A 17,569-nucleotide genomic window follows, 5' to 3' on the forward strand; every position below is an offset into this window, starting at 1 on the left:
TCAAGCACAAACTCAATATGTACCTGTAGCTTACTAAAGAACTCTTTTTGTTCAAGTAAACTAGTTGTTTGTGACCAAAATATTGCTGCTGGATCTGGCAAGATCATTTATGTTTGTGGCCAAACAGGAGTAGCACATATTCATACCCAGACAGTACAGAACACATTATAAATAGTTTATTCCACCATAGTGCCATGCCTCTTCCTGCAGAGAAATGATGTCTTGAGGCTGCACCATGGCAGCAGATATGTGGCACCTAAGCAAACAGAAGGTGGACATTTAGAAAGGGGAACTCCAGAGGGCAAGGGTAAGGGTTTGCATTTAGCTATGACAGTCCGAACATTTTTTTATTATTATTCAATCACTTTTGTTGGGCCTTGATGGGGCATGTGTTACAGATGCTGGCATCAAGGCTCATTCACTTCCACATCCCAGTGGGGTGAGGGTGGTAAAAAGGCATCGCAAACACCTTTTTTTTTTTTACTTTTTGAACATTTCCAAAAGCTTGGATTTATAACTAGGCATGAGCCATGTACCATATCCATGAGGTCATCTGCAAGCACCGCCAGTGAATCAGAAAATGCAATATTTTTCTCCCACTGTCAAGATGACACAGCCAAGGTTTTCTTCAAATTGCCAGGTTCAGGGGAAAGGTAAGCAAGCCATGCAAAGCCTAGCTAATTCATATCTCTGTTTAGGTCACTACTACGCAACAGATTATCACAGATTTGATGTTGCTCATGCAGGCAATTTTTTCTCAGCATCAATCTTATGAAAATGACCATTCCCTTTCCCAATTTAATCTGGGTTTACCATTTCCACAGGTGGTGTTACTTATAGGTGAAATGCTAAATCAAGATTAAATGGGAACATAATATGGGGCAGCATTTTGGCAAGGACCTCATCCTGTGAGTGATATGCCTACTTGCTCCCCCAGCCCCATCAGCACTAAATCCTCATGTGGAGTGAGATACTGTATTACCAGGGTTCTGTTACCCTCCTTTGCTCATTATTTGCTTAATATATGTGGCGGGAACATGTCTTGTGATTTCAGGCTCCTGATCTTGACCAGGGATCTCTACAGCGCAAAGAATAGTTCCTATGCTTGATGATCCAAGGATGCAACCGACTCCACTAAAGTTCAGGGCTAAAGTTTGCCAGCGATTTCCCCAAATAGGGATCGCACGCGCCCTTAATCCTACATGTTCCTGTGTGGGGCGAGCCGCTGGAAGAGTCGCTGGGTAAACCAACGGGATTCGGTTAGTTCTTAGAATTTCCTCGGCGTTTTTCTCCCTCCCCTCTCCCTCCCCCCCCCCGCTCTTGATCTGCTCCAAGACACCATCCCAAGAAGAGGGGGAAGGGGGTGGGGGCGTCAGGAGGAGGGCAGAGCCCACGGAGCCCGGGAGTATCGTGTTCCTGAGAAGGTGTCGGTCCTTCGCCCCGCCGCGATCCCTTCACACAGGGAAACTCTTGACAACTTGTTCCACTCGCTGGGCAAAGCCGGGGCGTGGGCGCGGGTGGCGTGAGGGGAGTTGTGAAGCGGCGGAGCCAAGAGGGCAGGGCACCTAAGCGAGACCCTGAGGTAAGTGGAGAGGGCGTCAGTCAGGACACGGGGGCAGAAGGGACAAGAGGCCACTGTGTGAAGAGACGCTGTTGCGCCGGACACTCTGTGGGTGTCTCTCTCTCTCTCTCTACGTGTGTGTGTTTTGCTCTCGACTTTTCTTCCCCTTCGCTCCTGAGGCTTTGAACGGAGCTCACGCCGAGCTTTCTGGGGAACGTCCTTCACGTCTGACGTGGTGCCTTCTCGACCGAGAGTGGCGCTCGCTCGCTCTCCCGCCTCACGCGCTCCTCTCGCCTGGATCGGGACTTTCGCCCTCACAGCCTCCCCGCGCGCGAGCCAGAGCGCGCGCAGAAGCGACACCAGGCGAGCGGCCACCGCAGAGCCCGCCACGCTCAGGGACCAACGTCGCGAGACTTTATTTTGCTTTTTTGAGGGGAGGCATCTTCGCTTTGGAGCTTTGAGAAAGGTAAAAAAAAGAGAGAGAAAGAGAAAGAGAGAGAGAGAGGAAAAGGTGGGGAGAGAGGGAGGGAGTCCCGTCAAGCTGCTCTCAACCAATAGAGCATAATCTGAAGGCGCCAGTTTTCCTGGGAATGCTCGAACTTCGTGTGAGGGAGGACTTGGAACCAACTTTTCTCCGTTGGTGTGAGGCGTGGAGCGCTCAGGGAATAGGGGTTGCCATCCCGCCCGCCCTTTCTGACAGCTCCTCTGGCTTTTAACAGATACAAAGACAGGCAGGAATTAAACAGATGCAACTCGCCTCAGCTCTGTGCTGGGGAAATCTTTACCACTAGGCAAACCTGTATTTCAGGGCTGGGGAACCAGTGGTTGGGCTATAGCTCCCATCATCTCTGAGCATTGGTCATGCTGGCTGGAGGCTGATGGATGACAGCATTGCGTGGGGTTGAACTAGATGATCCTTCCAACTCCACAATTCTATGAGTCCAACCACAGTTCTATGCCCCTGCGTAGGATAGCCTTCTGTGGAATCTCAGGTAGTGTTGAGAGATGAAAATGGGGTGTCAAAATATGATTAGCCGTTGCCGCTGCTCACATTGACCACGTTTATTACCACAGCGACAGCAATGGAAGCAACAGGAATTGTAAACTTCCTAAAGCAAGGGCTAAAGTAATTTGAGTGTCTTGGTTCAGCAAGAGGAACCAAGGGCAGCCCACCAAGTGATGGACATGTAAGGAGGCAGAATGGAAGGAAAGAAACAGGAGCCCTAGTGAACTTTCCCATCTCTGAAGGAACATGCCTAATTTCACACCTGGCTGGGACCCCTGATTCTAGAAAAGCCACCACTCTCTGCTTCATTTCCCACACTGGGGGAAGGGGTACTTCCATTCATGCCAGTATGATAGGGTGATCTTGTACCTCAGTACAAGAGGTAATTAATCTGGGTGAATAAATTATATTGCATGACAATCCTCCTGAGAGTGAAAAGCTTTCAACAAGTGGGAGTCCCTAGCTTGGTTTGTCACCACGATGAGTTATCCCCCTACAGTTGGCAGCATTTCATGGGAGAAGGAAGGGCTGCATGGATAAGTACCTTTCCTGAACATGCACGAAAAGGATAAAAAGGGCATGAAGAAGTTTACACTACTAGCAAGTGCCATCCTCCCTTGCACTTTAGGGATGACTGTAGCCTCCACAATGTATTTGTCCGCAACACATTAAAATGGCATGATGGTTTAGTCCCAAATGTGTTGCATATTTTTCCAGCACTGAGTTACTTATGATCGAAACTTAAATAAATTATCAAAAGGCTGTTATTGGGTGATAGTAGTAGACTCATGGCAGTGTTACCTCAAGAACTCTAAAAAAGTATTTGTTGCTGTTGCTTTACTTTCATGATAATAATAATCCAAAACACATATTCCAAAACTGACAGTTTTGCAAGAGTTGGGTAGATGCAGGTCTTGGAATCAGTAGTTCAAGCAATGTGTAAATGAGATTAATGTATGTATGATTATAATCTCTAGAAAGTCCACATATGTTGTTGGTTGGATGTTTCAAAGTGGAAAAGGCATGTATATAGTTTCAATGGGTTGTTATAAAGATCAAATAAATCCCAACATAGTTTCTCTGAATTCTAAACGTCAGTTGAAAAAAAAAAGAATTACATGAAATGAAACACATATGTTACACTCTGTGATAAGAGCTTAATGGAAAAGTTAATAACAGTGAGTTTAATATTTTCAATTTGCAAACACTTTTAGTGAGAGTAAAAAGCAAGAAAATGGTAGCAAAATGAGAGCTTCAGTTATTCTGCTCGGGACAAATTATATATGATGTGATGCAATGTGCCTTGTAATTCACATTCCCAGAGGATGAAGGAATTGGTTGGTATTATTGTGCCACTCAAATAACTATATTCTCAAAAGTCAGGTTTTTTTGCATATTAAAGTTACAGGCTGACACAATGAGCTGTTAAAATGGAGTAAAATTTAAGCCAGGCCTAGATGCATGAGATCTCTTTAGCTCAATATATTTAGCACTTTCAAATTTGCAAATGCATTACATTTTTTTCTTGTGCATTCTTGAAACTCATTCAGTTGTGCTGAACAGCACAAATAGGGCACATTTCAGCAAAGTTAAGTGTCTTTTTTCAGTTGCACAATTTGACTAACTCTTCCATTGGAACTAGCACATTTTGAAAGTGCTTAATTCGAAGCATGAAGGTAAGTGGGTGTTACTTTCCAAGTCGCACTGACTTAGTTTTGCTGTACTGAGCTGGGGTAGGATACTAGAAAGGCAGAATTAGAGAGTGGAACTTGTCCAATGTTTGAATAATAGGTGGGGTTTCTATTCCAGCACATTTCTTTCCAAAAGTGCTGAAGCAGGACGCAAAGTAAAATTCCCTGGATTCCCCCCACCCCATTTATCTTAGCACTATACAAGCAATGATCCACATCAAGGTGATGAGGAAATAAGCTTAAGATGTTAGCGGGAATCAACTTTGTGTTGTTGGTGGAGGCTGATATTCAGCCAGCATCTGATGGCCCAGCTCGCTTCAGTTCAGTGAGCAAGAACTATTAAACTGCAATGCATACTCTTAAACTGACAAGCCTTGCAAAATAAAACAACAAGCTCAAATTCAGTATTGAAGAAATGCCTCCTTCAAAGAAACAAGTTCTAAAACCTTCAGTGGTGCAATGAAGAAACATCTGCACTGTGTGGCACATAGGTGCCAAGAGGATTGTCTTTCTAATTAGCCTTAATGCCCCAAAAGTTTACATTGAATATGAAGTTTTTTTAAAAGTGGGTCGGGGGGTGGAGAGAGAGAGACCTTGTTGTTGTAAAGTAGCAGTTTAGCCCCACTGTATCTATATTCTCATTCAGGAAAGAAAATTTTAAAAAATGATAAAAAGAAGAACCAGAAGTTCATGAGAAGATAAGTAATGTAAAGAATAGTGTCCTATTCTAATGAAATCAGTTCAGTGGTACTCAAACTTAGGGTGACAAATACTGTAAAGAATACTAATTAGTGTAGGCAGAACTTGGCCCATGAGGTAGAAATCTAATAGTAAGCCATAGTTTAGTGGAATTTGAGCTTATAATTGATTGGACCAACACTAACATTTTAAGGACACTTCATGGGAGGACTCTTTATTGGATGGGTTAGAAAGCTGAGGCATGGTTATAAAATGGCATGTGAGAGAAGTATGAAACTGCCCCAGAATCCTCCATGCTGTGACATGATGCTCATAGGCTTAGTCTCACTTTCTGTTATGGCAGGGCCTGACCAGGTTGGTTGGACCCTGAACCAGGAAAGAGTTAAAGCTGAATTTTGTACCCCATCAGGGGTACAAAAACTTAACAGTCAGCCTATTGGCTTTGCCAACCATTCCTCATCCTCAGTGTGTGCAAAGGTGATGCAGAGTTGTCTGTTCTGTTTCTCATTTAACGTTTCTCTAACAGGGTGTCGCCACAGCATTAGTCACACTTCCCAATGTTAGTCATAACCAACCCCAACCTAAATTCACACTAGGAGACCACAGACCACACCTGTGCTGGCGAACATCACTCCTGTCCTAGCCAACCGCTTTATCACCTGACAGAGGGAATACACAAAAAACTGGGTAGGTGGGGGAGTGCTGAGAGGGAAAAAGAGTAATCAAAACATTAAAAAAGAGGCCACAAAAAGAAAAGAAAAAAGAACCACTCCTTCCTTTTCCTTGAAGTCCTGTAGGTTCCTCAAATGCACCAAGAGGAACATGAGGTAGAGCAGGAGTTGCTTGGATACATTAGGGCTGTGTTGTAGATCATGGGGAGGGAGGCACCTCATTCCAGCAATGCTCCAAACAGTAATTCTGCATTCTAAATAGTCTTCAATGTGTAGGGAACACAGGAAGATGACTTTTCTGCTTAGCTGCTGGGGAGGAAAACCTTGTAAGCGAGTTTGTGGGCCCCCAAACTCTTTAATGAGTCTCTGGACTCTTGCCAAAACTTGACAGCTTCTGGCATTGGCCTTTTGTGACTCTGAAAACCACACCATGTGCTAATTTTTCCAGTGCAATGATTCATAAATGCTTATCAGAAAATCATAACTGGGTATCTATGCACAAATGTATAGACCAGAATTATTGTACACATATCATCAGTTTTCCAGTGTGTAGGAAAATACTTCTTGTTCAGAAGAATGAATATGCATGCATGTGCTTGCTTACCTCTTGTCTGCTGTGAGAAGGTTAAAAAAAAACAACAACCCCCAAACCTATAGCCACCAGTGGGAGAACTGTGCTTGTTCCACACTTCTCGTGCACATGACCTGTCATCAGATTACCAACTTCTTAACACTAAAAGAGTATATCTAAACTACAAATGCTATTATTACAACCAGTGTCTAGGAAGTATGTGGTGGAAGATGGTGGCCGAAGGAGATGGAACACCAAGGGAAAGGGGTGTATGGGCAATAAAAGCAGTATGTGGAATCTGGGCTTGCCCCTCCCCATATACAAAGTTCACAGTCTGAGGGCTTGTCCACACCAGAGCTAAATGTGTATTTTTACCTTCCTGACTCTTTTTTCATTAATGTTGAAGCATTCACATCATCTTCTCCCCATCCCAGTGTTGCACCAGTCCTCCTCTCCCCACCCCCATTTAAATGCAGGGTTTTCTATTGTGGCCATTTCAGGCTTTCTGTGGATTTGGAAAACCCTGCATTTAAAGGGGGAAATGTCCACTAGGGCAAAAGGTGGATTTGCACCCGCCTGTCTCCCCATTAATGTGGGGGCTGCCCCTACATTAATGGGCAGGCAGGCAGGTGCAAATACACATTTTGCCCTAAGATGACTTGTTTCAAATTTTCTGCATCCTGTTCTATACCCTGAAAGATTCTGCTGTATAGACAGTATTCTGCTTCTAGACTGACTAGTCTGTTACATGGGTTATGTTTTGAGTCCTATCTTGACTGGCAACCTATTCTATAGCCTTCTAAACATACCAATAATGTAGCTCATTTCTAAGTCACAAGACTGAGTAGTCAGTACTTGGAACAAACTCTACTTAAGAGTACAATTGTAAAAGGAGAAAAATGGCACACAAACCTTTTGTTGTTCATGCTATTGTGCCTTTTAAAGTTTTGGTCCTGAATTCTCTATGATGAAAATAAGCTCTGATGAAAATTATGATGGAATACGTTGTGCCAAAAATCCATTCAATGGTGTCCACTCACTTGTGCAGTGGAAATCCACTTGTGCAACATAGCTTCCAGATTGTCTTCTCCCCGCTTCCCAACAGTTCAGTGAAGCTTTCTTCCTGTATGTATCACTAGGATCAAAGACCTGAAGATTGTTCAGAGTTGGCTTGCAAGCCATGGGAAGAATTAAAAGCATCTGCAATAATATTTGCCTTTCTGCTCAAGTGACAATTAAAATGCCTTAAAACACTGAAAGTAGATTCACTTTTTATTTATTTGACATTTGAAAATCAGAAATGTTGTCTGTCAAAATATATGTTTAAAATCCTTTTCAATTTTGTAAGGTGTTTAATTGAATCATTTTCAGCTCACAAACCTTTTGTGTTTCTACTAAGGAATTGTTAGACATTCTGGCTTCACAGCTTGCAACTGCTACATGCAGGCATGTGCTTGAAAAGGCAGTTTGTAATTTGTAGGTAACAAAATGTTCTTTTGGGGGGGGACCCCTCCCCAAATGTATTTGGAATTTTAGTCAATGGTGCTTAAGCAGGATTAGAGGAAACAGCTGGCTAAACAAATATTGGGGGCAGAGTGGATGCAATGGTATAAATTAATAATGCTGGTCTTTATTTATGACATGAATGGGAGGTTTTGTGGCAGTATAATGTATTAACCATGGTCATCATGTGCCACCTAGTGGATCTGACAGGATTTTACTACCTTAAAAAAAAGTTTTTCTCAAAAAATATTTGACACTTCTGTAGCCAATCCAGCATATAAATGAACTCTTAACAAGTAATTAACAGCTCCTGGCTGGCTTTATTTCCTCAAGAAATTACAGTTATTTCCACTAATAATAACATTAGTTTAACGAAGCAGGGCATTTATTGTTCTGTTGCTAATTCCAAGGGTTTAAGTCACGCCACACATATAGTAACAGCAATGGCTCTATCTGAATCAAGTTTTAGACATTCATATAAAAAATGCCAGTGATCAGAGCTAATGCCAATAATGCTTTCAAAACTTCATCGCAAAAATGAAAGCAATGCCTGTCAAAAATAATTGTGTTCCCCTTTCAAACTTTGTAGACAAAAGGCTTAACCACCTTTATTGCATTTCCCAAGATTATCCCACTCTTTCCAATCATTGTGACCTCTTTTTCTTCTCTCCTCCTTCTCTGATTTTGCTCCTGTTGTCTTCATTCTGTCAACTTGCATGCTATGTTATATTTCCTCTCCCCTTTCATTTCCTGACGTGGTAAACTTGGCTGCAAACCAGGCCAAATTCTGGTTTTTATAATGGGCATAATCTTCTAGACTCGCCCCTTTTAATTTATGAATAGCCCAATTTGATACAGGCAAATTGGAACAGAATCGGAGGAGGGCAATGAAATTGGCCAGTGGGATGGAAAACAATCTCCATGAGGAGATGCTGAAGGAACTGTAGCTAGGAGAAGAGAACCCTGGCTGTCTATTACATGGTAGAGGGCAAAGATTTGCAGAACTAGATCTAACACACTTCAGTTGCCCAGGAAGAGAAATTTGATAATGGAACCAAACACCTAGAGGGTTGTTAAGCTCTTCCTCAATGGAGAATTTTTCAAGCAGAGTTTCAGCAGCCATGGGTTGGGAATGCAGAAGCTCCAGATTTCCTGAATCCAGAAAGGGTTGGACATTAAATGGCCTAAAAGGCCTTCTCCAGCTCATAGGTTAGAAGTTATGCAATTATCTATACATCTATCCATGTATTTAAAGTATTTTAGTTGCTTTTTAGAGCTACAACAAAACGACGTTCACACGGAAGCAGGGCAAGATAAAAAGATTTAACAGCCACATTAGCAAGCATACAGGAATAATTACAAAGCTGCTCTGTAGCACCTTAGTTAATTATGACTCAATAAAAGGCAGGATTGAAGAAGAAGGTCTTTAGCGCTCACCTAAACACCTGTGCAGTTGGGGCAAGACACAACTTGAGGGAGGGAGTTTCTGCAGTTCTGGGGCTACCCCTGAAGTCTACTGCATCTTCAACTGAATCCCACCTAGTAAACAGTCTTCACAGGCTATAGCAACAAATGGAGGTTTTGGAGAGCAGGAAATTCTAGAAAGAAGCTACTGCTATGAAGGAGCCTCCTGTTGGTTAGAAGCCATACAGGGGTGCAAGGCAAGTACAGTGGTACCTCGGGTTAAGAACTCAATTCATTTTGGAGGTGCATTCTTAACCTGAAACTGTTCTTAACCTGAGGTACCACTTTAGCTAATAGGGCCTCCCGCTGCTGCTGCGTGATTTGTGTTCTCATCCTGAAGCAAAGCTCTTAACCCAAGGTACTATTTCTGGGTTAGTGGAGTCTGTAACCTGAAGCATATGTAACCTGAAGCATCTGTAACCCAAGGTACCACTGTAGTTTCTTAATGTAGACACTTTAGGACTCCCTTCTCATTTATAGTAAGCCTATGGGTAATTGTTTTATATATAAAATATTCTACCATTCTATAGGGACAGGGTTAGGTGGCCTGTGAAGCTCTTTTTCAATACTAAGATTCAGCAATACTTGCAAAATACAAAACATCACAAGTTCAATTTGGATTTTGGTCACATGGGATGGGGAGATGAAGGTAACAGCAACACTGCCACTATGTGAAAAGATTCCTTGCCCCCTACACTCAGCTTCAGAACAGGTAGCTTTCCTTTAATTAATACAACAGAGGAAATCTTGAACATTACTGATTGCACTAAAATCAAACATGTAAAAGAGGCAGTAGGAACAATCTGTCTGAAGACCATTCTGAGTGCTTGGAAAACTTTTTTAAAACCAAAACCCAGAGCTATGTGAAATATTACTTTAATAAGCTGCTGGTATGAGGTATGAGCTAATGGCTGAAGTAAGCAAGAGCTTTCCTTTCTCACGAGAAAGGTGAAATTTGCAAAATGCAACTGTGCTTCATAAAATGCAAGCAGATAATGGGGCCAATATATATATATGATTTCATAGTTCATGGGTGGAGACAAGAGATCTTTAACAGAAACAAAATTAATAGCTCAGGAGACTGTTACCAGATACTTGCCTCCTGCTTAGAAAATAAATGTCAAATTGACATTTTATCTAGTAGCAAGGGACTATTATCTTGCCACAGCATTCCATTAACAAAATCTCTTAATTATTTTAAAGGCTAACAGAATGACAGTGGAGACAAGGTAGATAAAATGTGTGCATAGCAGATTGTTGAGTAGCAAAAGAAACAAATGCTAGCTTGGGGGAGGGACAGAGATTTAGTAGCATGAATTGCTGGAGAGCACAGGCAGGAAGAGTGCTGTCAGGTTACCTGTCCTGCTAGTGGGCTTTGCACAGGCCACTGTGGGAACAGGATGCAGGGCTTTTCCTATGTTCTTAGCACGAATATAGGATTGGCAGGTGTTCTTCTACACCATTAACATGGTGATGTGTGGTGTGCAGCAAAAGCTTGGGCATATTGGCTTCCCTTGGTCATATTTTGCCACTTCAGGTATGAAGCCTCAGATGAGATATATTTATCCAAACACTTAATATAGAGTCACTGCTTGATACAAGTCAGACCAATGAGTTACAAGCACCATATGGGAAGCCACTGCATGGTAGCTATATAGTGTGTGTCACTATGGAGATTCTTTTTTGAGTGTTGCATGCCACAGAGAGAGCAGGTGGAGAGGCTAAAGTGAGAATGCAATGGCAATTCACAGTGCTTCAGATTAGAATGGTCTGTATTTCACAACCATAAAGTGGAGGCCATGTGGTAGAATATAATCATAATCACTAGTTTATTTATATCATAACAATAATATCTAAGGAGTTCGATATGGTACAAATTATACAAGGCTTGTAGTACTAGAGAATTTTAAGGATTTACAGTGTCTCATGAGAACACAGGAAGGCACTTTATTCTGAGCTAAACCAATTTTCCATCTAGCTTAGTATTGTCTTGCTTTCCAGTCTCAAGCAGAAGTCAATTACATCCCTATCTGGAAATCTGAACCTAAGAGCTTTTGCATGCTCTACTACTTTGATATCAAAGCATGATATTAACAAATATATCCTCCTTGCCAAATTCAGGTTTCTGATTAATGCTATCTCTTTATGTCCATTATATTATATACAGACATACACATCCATATGCATATGTAGCTATATGCTTGTACAGAATGCATAATGGTTTTATCTGAAAACAAACCATTCAGAACATGGAGGTTGTTTTTGCTGTTCTTCCCGATTGAGAGCCTATTGTTTTAGCCTGTACACTATTGCTGACTTATGGTTCTTTGCATACTGGCCATAGATTCCCATTGATTCGCAACTGGTACCTCATTGTTTGCATGGCTAGAGGCTGGTACCAACTGTTACTGTTTTAAAGCGCATTTCCGAAAAGCTCACATCACAATGCAAACCTATTCATTTAAACACCAGTCCCATGAATAAATGATGCAAAACATGGTGTCAGGTTTTGTACAACTATTCCTGGAAGAGAAACACAAATGTGCTTTTCAGAACCTGATCAACATATTAGAGAAGCATGAGAAAGGCATTAGGATGTGAATGGATTTTACAGTGTTGAAGGGATACTGGTAAATTCATTGGGTTGGTGGACCCAAAGTTTGGTTAAAAATGAAAAAGAAGTTGTTTTCAAAGGAATATAGGATGGATTGTAGGGAAATCATGCTATCATGCATAGCTCACACTTGCACGTATTAGAAAGGATCTCCACAGTACTCAGTGACACCTTTTGACTCGCCTGCTCGTCCCCCATTCGGTGGGCATAATGTTAAGAGGAACTTCATGTGCCTCAACATCATTGCTTATAATGGAACAGTCATGTGTGGGTCCGGTAGCCAAAGCCTTTCTCGAGGGCTGGACATTTTTTTTTCTATTTGAGCAATTTATCCATCTCCTAAGGTTACTTGGGTATAAAGGAAAATATTGGCTCTGGAAATTTATGTCTCAGTCTTGAGAGACTGTTCTATCCTGGGCTATTTGTCCACCTCACAAAACATTTTTGTGATTGTGACTTAACATTATGCTTGGGGTTGCTTGGAATTGGAGCATACACAAGAGCTAGAGGAATATACCATCTTGTAAAAATCAATGAACATTTTGGAAAATTCCACATGCACTACCCTATTAAGAAAACAGTCTTTATTTTCTTTCTCCATGTTTTAAAATGTTCGACTATCATATCCTTATATTATGACTACCATACCCTTGTTATGAGGAACATATAAGTACCTAACAATAACAAAAAAAAAAACAACTTTTGGCATTATTAGCTGAATTAAAAATAGTATAATATTCATCCAAAATTATGAACGTAGCAAATCAGAAGCAATAACTGAATGGGGATATGATCATTATTGGTGAATTCAAACTGCATGTTCTGGTTAATTCTGCATTATTAATTTATATATAATAGTGTACATTGTGCTTCCACCCAGTGGCATGCTCTTTTATTGCATGATACAATAAAAGTTGACACTGTCATTTCTGCTTGAAAACACCAGCTGAGCTTTTCAGAAAACAAAAATTTCAGAATTCCCAGAAAATTAGGGCACAGTGTTAATTTTACTTAAGTCACAGAAACCTAACAGTCATTTTATGGAATTTTAACTGTACAATTACAGAAATGATCTTACTGTTTTTAGTTTATTGAGTATGTATCATTTGTATTTTACCTCATTTAATCATGCTGTACACTGCATCATTAGCTTTTAGCTGTGAGGTGGATTACAAATGTGCAAGACAGAACAAGTAAGATAATTAAATCCTCAATACATCATTGCATTTGTACAATCAGGAAAATTTGTTTTTCCTTTGGTTCATTGAAAGATATTGCACCCCTGCTCTAGGGGTAACCAACTTGGTCCCCTCCAGATATAGTTGGACTCCAACTTCCTTAACCCCTGACCACTGGTCATTCTGGTGTCCCAACAACCTCTGGAAAGCACCACAATGGTTACCTCTGGCCTGGACTACAGGATCTCCTGATTTATGTGAGTGTTTCTCATAGACTGTGCAGATCAGACACAGTCAGACAAACACAGCATTTGGGTGAATGTGTGCATAGTCTGGTTCAAAATGGAAATAGAGAGTAATGGGAGTCAACAAACTGAGCTCCTTCAAGATTTGCACATGTTTAACCACATTCTGGTTTCACCTTATTTTTGAAGACTTTTAGGATGCGGTATTTCATGATCTTGATGCTTGAACCATTTACAAAACAATTCATCATAAATTTATGTTTATGTCATGGAATAGTTTATGGCGTTTATCCAGTGGAAAAAGTCAACTTGTGTTTACTCCAAGCTGCAAAAATATGTTTGCATGAAATGCATAAATCATCTTCAAAGTACCTTGGTCTAAATAAAGCTTGGACTTGAGGTTTTGTTATGAACTGATGGCATTTCAAGCTCCATTTTCAATTATATATTTGTTCTGCCTTTCTTGTAAATGATGTTTGTGGCACATCAGTTATTTCTTTTGACTTATGTTAATATGTTTGCTAACTCAGGATCCTCCCCTCATAAACTCCCTTCAGCAGTTATTTCTGGCAATGGGTGCCTTCGAACCTGGTTTTAGCAATGTTTATGCCAGTGTACTTGCTTATTTGCGTGATTTGTTTCCACTGATAAACAGAGTAAGACGATTCCTAACCATAGATTCCGCTCGCTAAGAAATGAGACTTTGTTTTTCACATTCAAAACAGAACATTTTCAACAGTAATATCTTATGTCTTTGAAGGTTCATTCCAACATAGAGTCTAATGAACTCAAATTAGTTGCCCTAGAGTCACCCAGTTAATAGCATATGCAGGCTAATAATCCCTCTCAACTTCACACTGCCTACAAGGTGAAGCAGTAAATTTGAGGTTGCAATCAATACTAGAAGACAAGAGAGAAATACCCATTATAATCAAAAGCTCCTTCCTGCTATCTGTTGTCATAGCAGGGTAAGTTAAAATTTAAGCTGCATCACAGAAAATGGGGTAAATATTGCTACTTCAGTATCAAAACATGATATTCCCAATGAAAAGATAGTTGCGCTTAAGGCCCATTGCATTTAGCGGGTTTAAGTTAATTGCACTTTACCGCTAATTAGTGCAATGGCATTAACTATCTCTGGAGCGGGGTGTAATGATCTGTGGTACGCAGGATTGTTAATTTGGGATGGAATCTGATTAATAACATTTCAGTATTCTCTGGTTCAAGCAGGGCTGTCTTAAGCATATCTGGCGCCGTGGTGCAAAGCTCCCTCCGGTGCCCTGCCCCCCCCCCATTTCCCAGAGTTGTCCACCTTTTTTTAGGGAGGATGGCGCTGCCAGCAGGGCTGAAGGAGGTGGGCAGTGGTTGGAGGGCAGCTCCTCTGGCGGGGAAGAGGCGGCGCCACTTTGTGCCCTGGTGGCAGACAGAGGCTCCGGGCACAGCGCTGCTTCAGCACTGCATGGCAGAGGCGGGCAAGGGCAGTGAGCTGATGCTGGGAGGCGCTGCTTCCAGCCTCTGCCTCTTCCCTGGCACCCTCCAGAACTTGACACCCTGGCACCCTGCACCACTAGCCTCTATGGGTAAGACACCCCTGAGTTCAAGAATAGCAAACTAGTTGTTGGAGCTGCCCTGTCAGCCTGGTCAGTAGTCAGGGGTGATGGAAATTGTAGTCCAACAACATCTGGAGTGCCACAGTTTAGCCACCTTGGCTGTAGTCAGTATCAACCCAGGATACACCTCTGACTCAACAATATTGGCAACATTAGTGATAAAATTACTGACATCTAGCAATCATTAATGTTCTCTTAGGTTTGCTTCCTAGCTCTAGGTTTTACCCATTAATTTAAGTGATCCTATTATTCATGTTATCCAAACAGTCATTGTTATGATATTTTGCATTTTAGGAAACAGACTGATAAAAATCCAGAGTTTACAATCCTTCAAAATGGATTGCTGTCAACAACTGAAGGTTGCCTAGAGGAAATTAGGAGATAATGTCACTTGAATAAAAGATAGACAATAGTCTCTCACTATCAGGGGGGAAAGTATTCTAGCCCTTGCAGAAATGCAGTCTTGGGTGAAACACATCACTTCATTTCAAATCAGGTAATACTGATCTAATCATTGGAGGCTTATTTCCAATAGGTAGAATGACCTATTTAGGTGGTGCTGTTTTATCTGAAGAGGTATTCAAAGGGCAGAACAAGAGTCCAAGCTATGACCATTGTTGGTTGGCCCAGTTTAATGTGCTGATTCCTTGCCAGAACTGAATTAGAACTGACAGGATGAGGGGAACCTGTCATTATCAGACGTAAGCTCCATGCCTTGAGAGGAGTTCACAATTCCATAAAGGTGCAGACTAACGATGTCCTCAATCCATGCTGATACCCCCAGTGCTGCAAGTGATAGACCTAGAGGAAGCATCCCCCTTGCTCCGAAAGCACAGCACCTTCCCTCAGCTCCAAATAACTGGGCAAAGTGGAATACTAACTTGACTCCTACCATATTTGCAAGAAAGAAGCCTGTCCACTGATGATGGGGCAGAGGGGGGATCAGTATCTTTCTAAGTGCAAGAATGAAGTACATCTAAAACACCACAGCTTATTGTCAGTGAAATATATGCATTGGGCACATGTAGTTTTGTTCCCATCAAGAGTATGTAAAAGATAATGTTATCCAAAAACACATCCCTCCTGTTGGTGATACTAGTGTGATAGTTACAACACAGAAAGCAAAGCAATTAAAGAAAAACATTGCTGATGAATGCATGGAAGTTTCAGGTCCAAGGGACCCACACTGGCATCTTTAAGCTTGAATCAAGCACTGATGACACAGTAGAAAAGTTTCAGTGAAGGGAGGATTTTTCTTCCTGCCTAATACCTAGTCAGCAGCTTCTGATTGGTGGGTTTTGGCTTCAGCCTCCAGTGTTGTCCCTCTGTGAAGCAGCATCCCTACTTACAAGGGCAGCCGGTGATAATCTTTAACTTCAAAGTGACTGTAAATAAGCTTGACTACTTGGCATGGCTGCGGAGCTCAGAATAATTATTTGAATGAGCCCAATTCGAATGCTTCTGGGAAAAGCAACTTCTTTATTCTTCCTGAAATATAGATGACACAGGAATAAGTCAAAGATACAGCTGCATGAAATAGATAAGTTAAGGACTAGAAAGGTCATGATAGCCTTAAAATACAGATTTCGATTTAATACTAGCAGGAATTTTGGCAGAATTTCTTATCAGGCAAAGGTAGTGATATTCCAAATACAATTCTTTTTCAGTCTCCTAACCCTCAGCCACAGGGATTAAGGATTCTTAGAGGTGAATTTGCGATACCAGCAAATAGTTAGAAGGAGGCTTCACCTCCAAGGAATCTGCAGCTGCCATTTCAAAATTGCAGGTATGCATTTTTTAAAAAATAATAATCAAATGCTCAGAGCAACAATGACCAAGGCAATCACCTAAATATATGCCAGTCTAGCATGGGAATCAGGATAGCCACTCTTCCGCTATTGCAGTAAAAGGGATGTTATAATACAAACAGCAGGTGTATGGAATATATTAGCTCCTAATTTCTTCCAATAGCAAAGTATTTAATAAAGGCTAATTGTATTACTTTGTTAGAATTCGTATTTTGTTAGTTAATTGTTGCTGCCATTTATTTGGAATGTGTTTTTTTTCTACAATATAATTCATAGAATCATAGAATCATAGAATCATAGAGTTGGAAGAGACCACAAGGGCCATCGAGTCCAACCTCCTGCCAAGCAGGAAACACCATCAGAGCACTCCTGACATATGGTTGTCAAGCCTCTGCTTAAAGACCTCCAAAGAAGGAGACTCCACCACACTCCTTGGCAGCAAATTCCACTGTTGAACAGCTCTTACTGTCATGAAGTTCTTCCTAATGTTTAGGTGGAATCTTCTTTCTTGTAGTTTGGATCCATTGCTCCGTGTCCGCTTCTCTGGAGCAGCAGAAAACAACCTTTCTCCCTCATCTATGTGACATCCTTTTATATATTTGAACATGGCTATCATATCACCCCTTAACCTCCTCTTCTCCAGGCTAAACATGCCCAGCTCCCTTAGCCGTTCCTCATAAGGCATCATTTCCAGGCCTTTGCCCTCCTCTGGACACGTTCCAGTTTGACAGTGTCCTTCTTGAACTGTGGTGCCCAGAACTGGACACAGTACTCCAGGTGAGGTCTGACCAGAGCAGAATACAGTGGCACTATTACTTCCCTTGATCTAGATGCTATACTCCTATTGATGCAGCCCAGAATTGCATTGGCTTTTTTAGCTGCCGTGTCACACTGTTGGCTCATGTCAAGTTTGTGGTCAACCAAGACTCCTAGATCCTTTTCACATGT

The 17,569-nt window shown here is 41.5% G+C and overlaps 1 protein-coding gene across 2 annotated transcripts in view; it reads left to right on the forward strand.

Annotated features, from left to right (window-relative positions):
- The first annotated feature begins 1,352 nt into the window (after window positions 1–1,352).
- The window catches only part of HAPLN1 (hyaluronan and proteoglycan link protein 1), a 62,517-nt gene continuing 46,300 nt past the window's right edge, over window positions 1,353–17,569 (forward strand). Inside the window, exons 1-2 of one of the 2 annotated variants that reach the window (XM_083465508.1) lie at window positions 1,402–1,582; window positions 1,741–2,027. The gene's annotated coding sequence lies outside the window, so the exon portion shown is untranslated. Of the gene's footprint in view, window positions 1,583–1,740; window positions 2,028–17,569 lie in introns of both variants that reach the window. The other variant, XM_083465510.1, reaches the window with a different exon arrangement.

The sequence above is a fragment of the Podarcis liolepis genome (genome assembly GCF_965112155.1).
Source record: "Podarcis liolepis genome assembly, chromosome: 11".
Taxonomy (NCBI): Eukaryota; Metazoa; Chordata; class Lepidosauria; order Squamata; family Lacertidae; genus Podarcis; species Podarcis liolepis.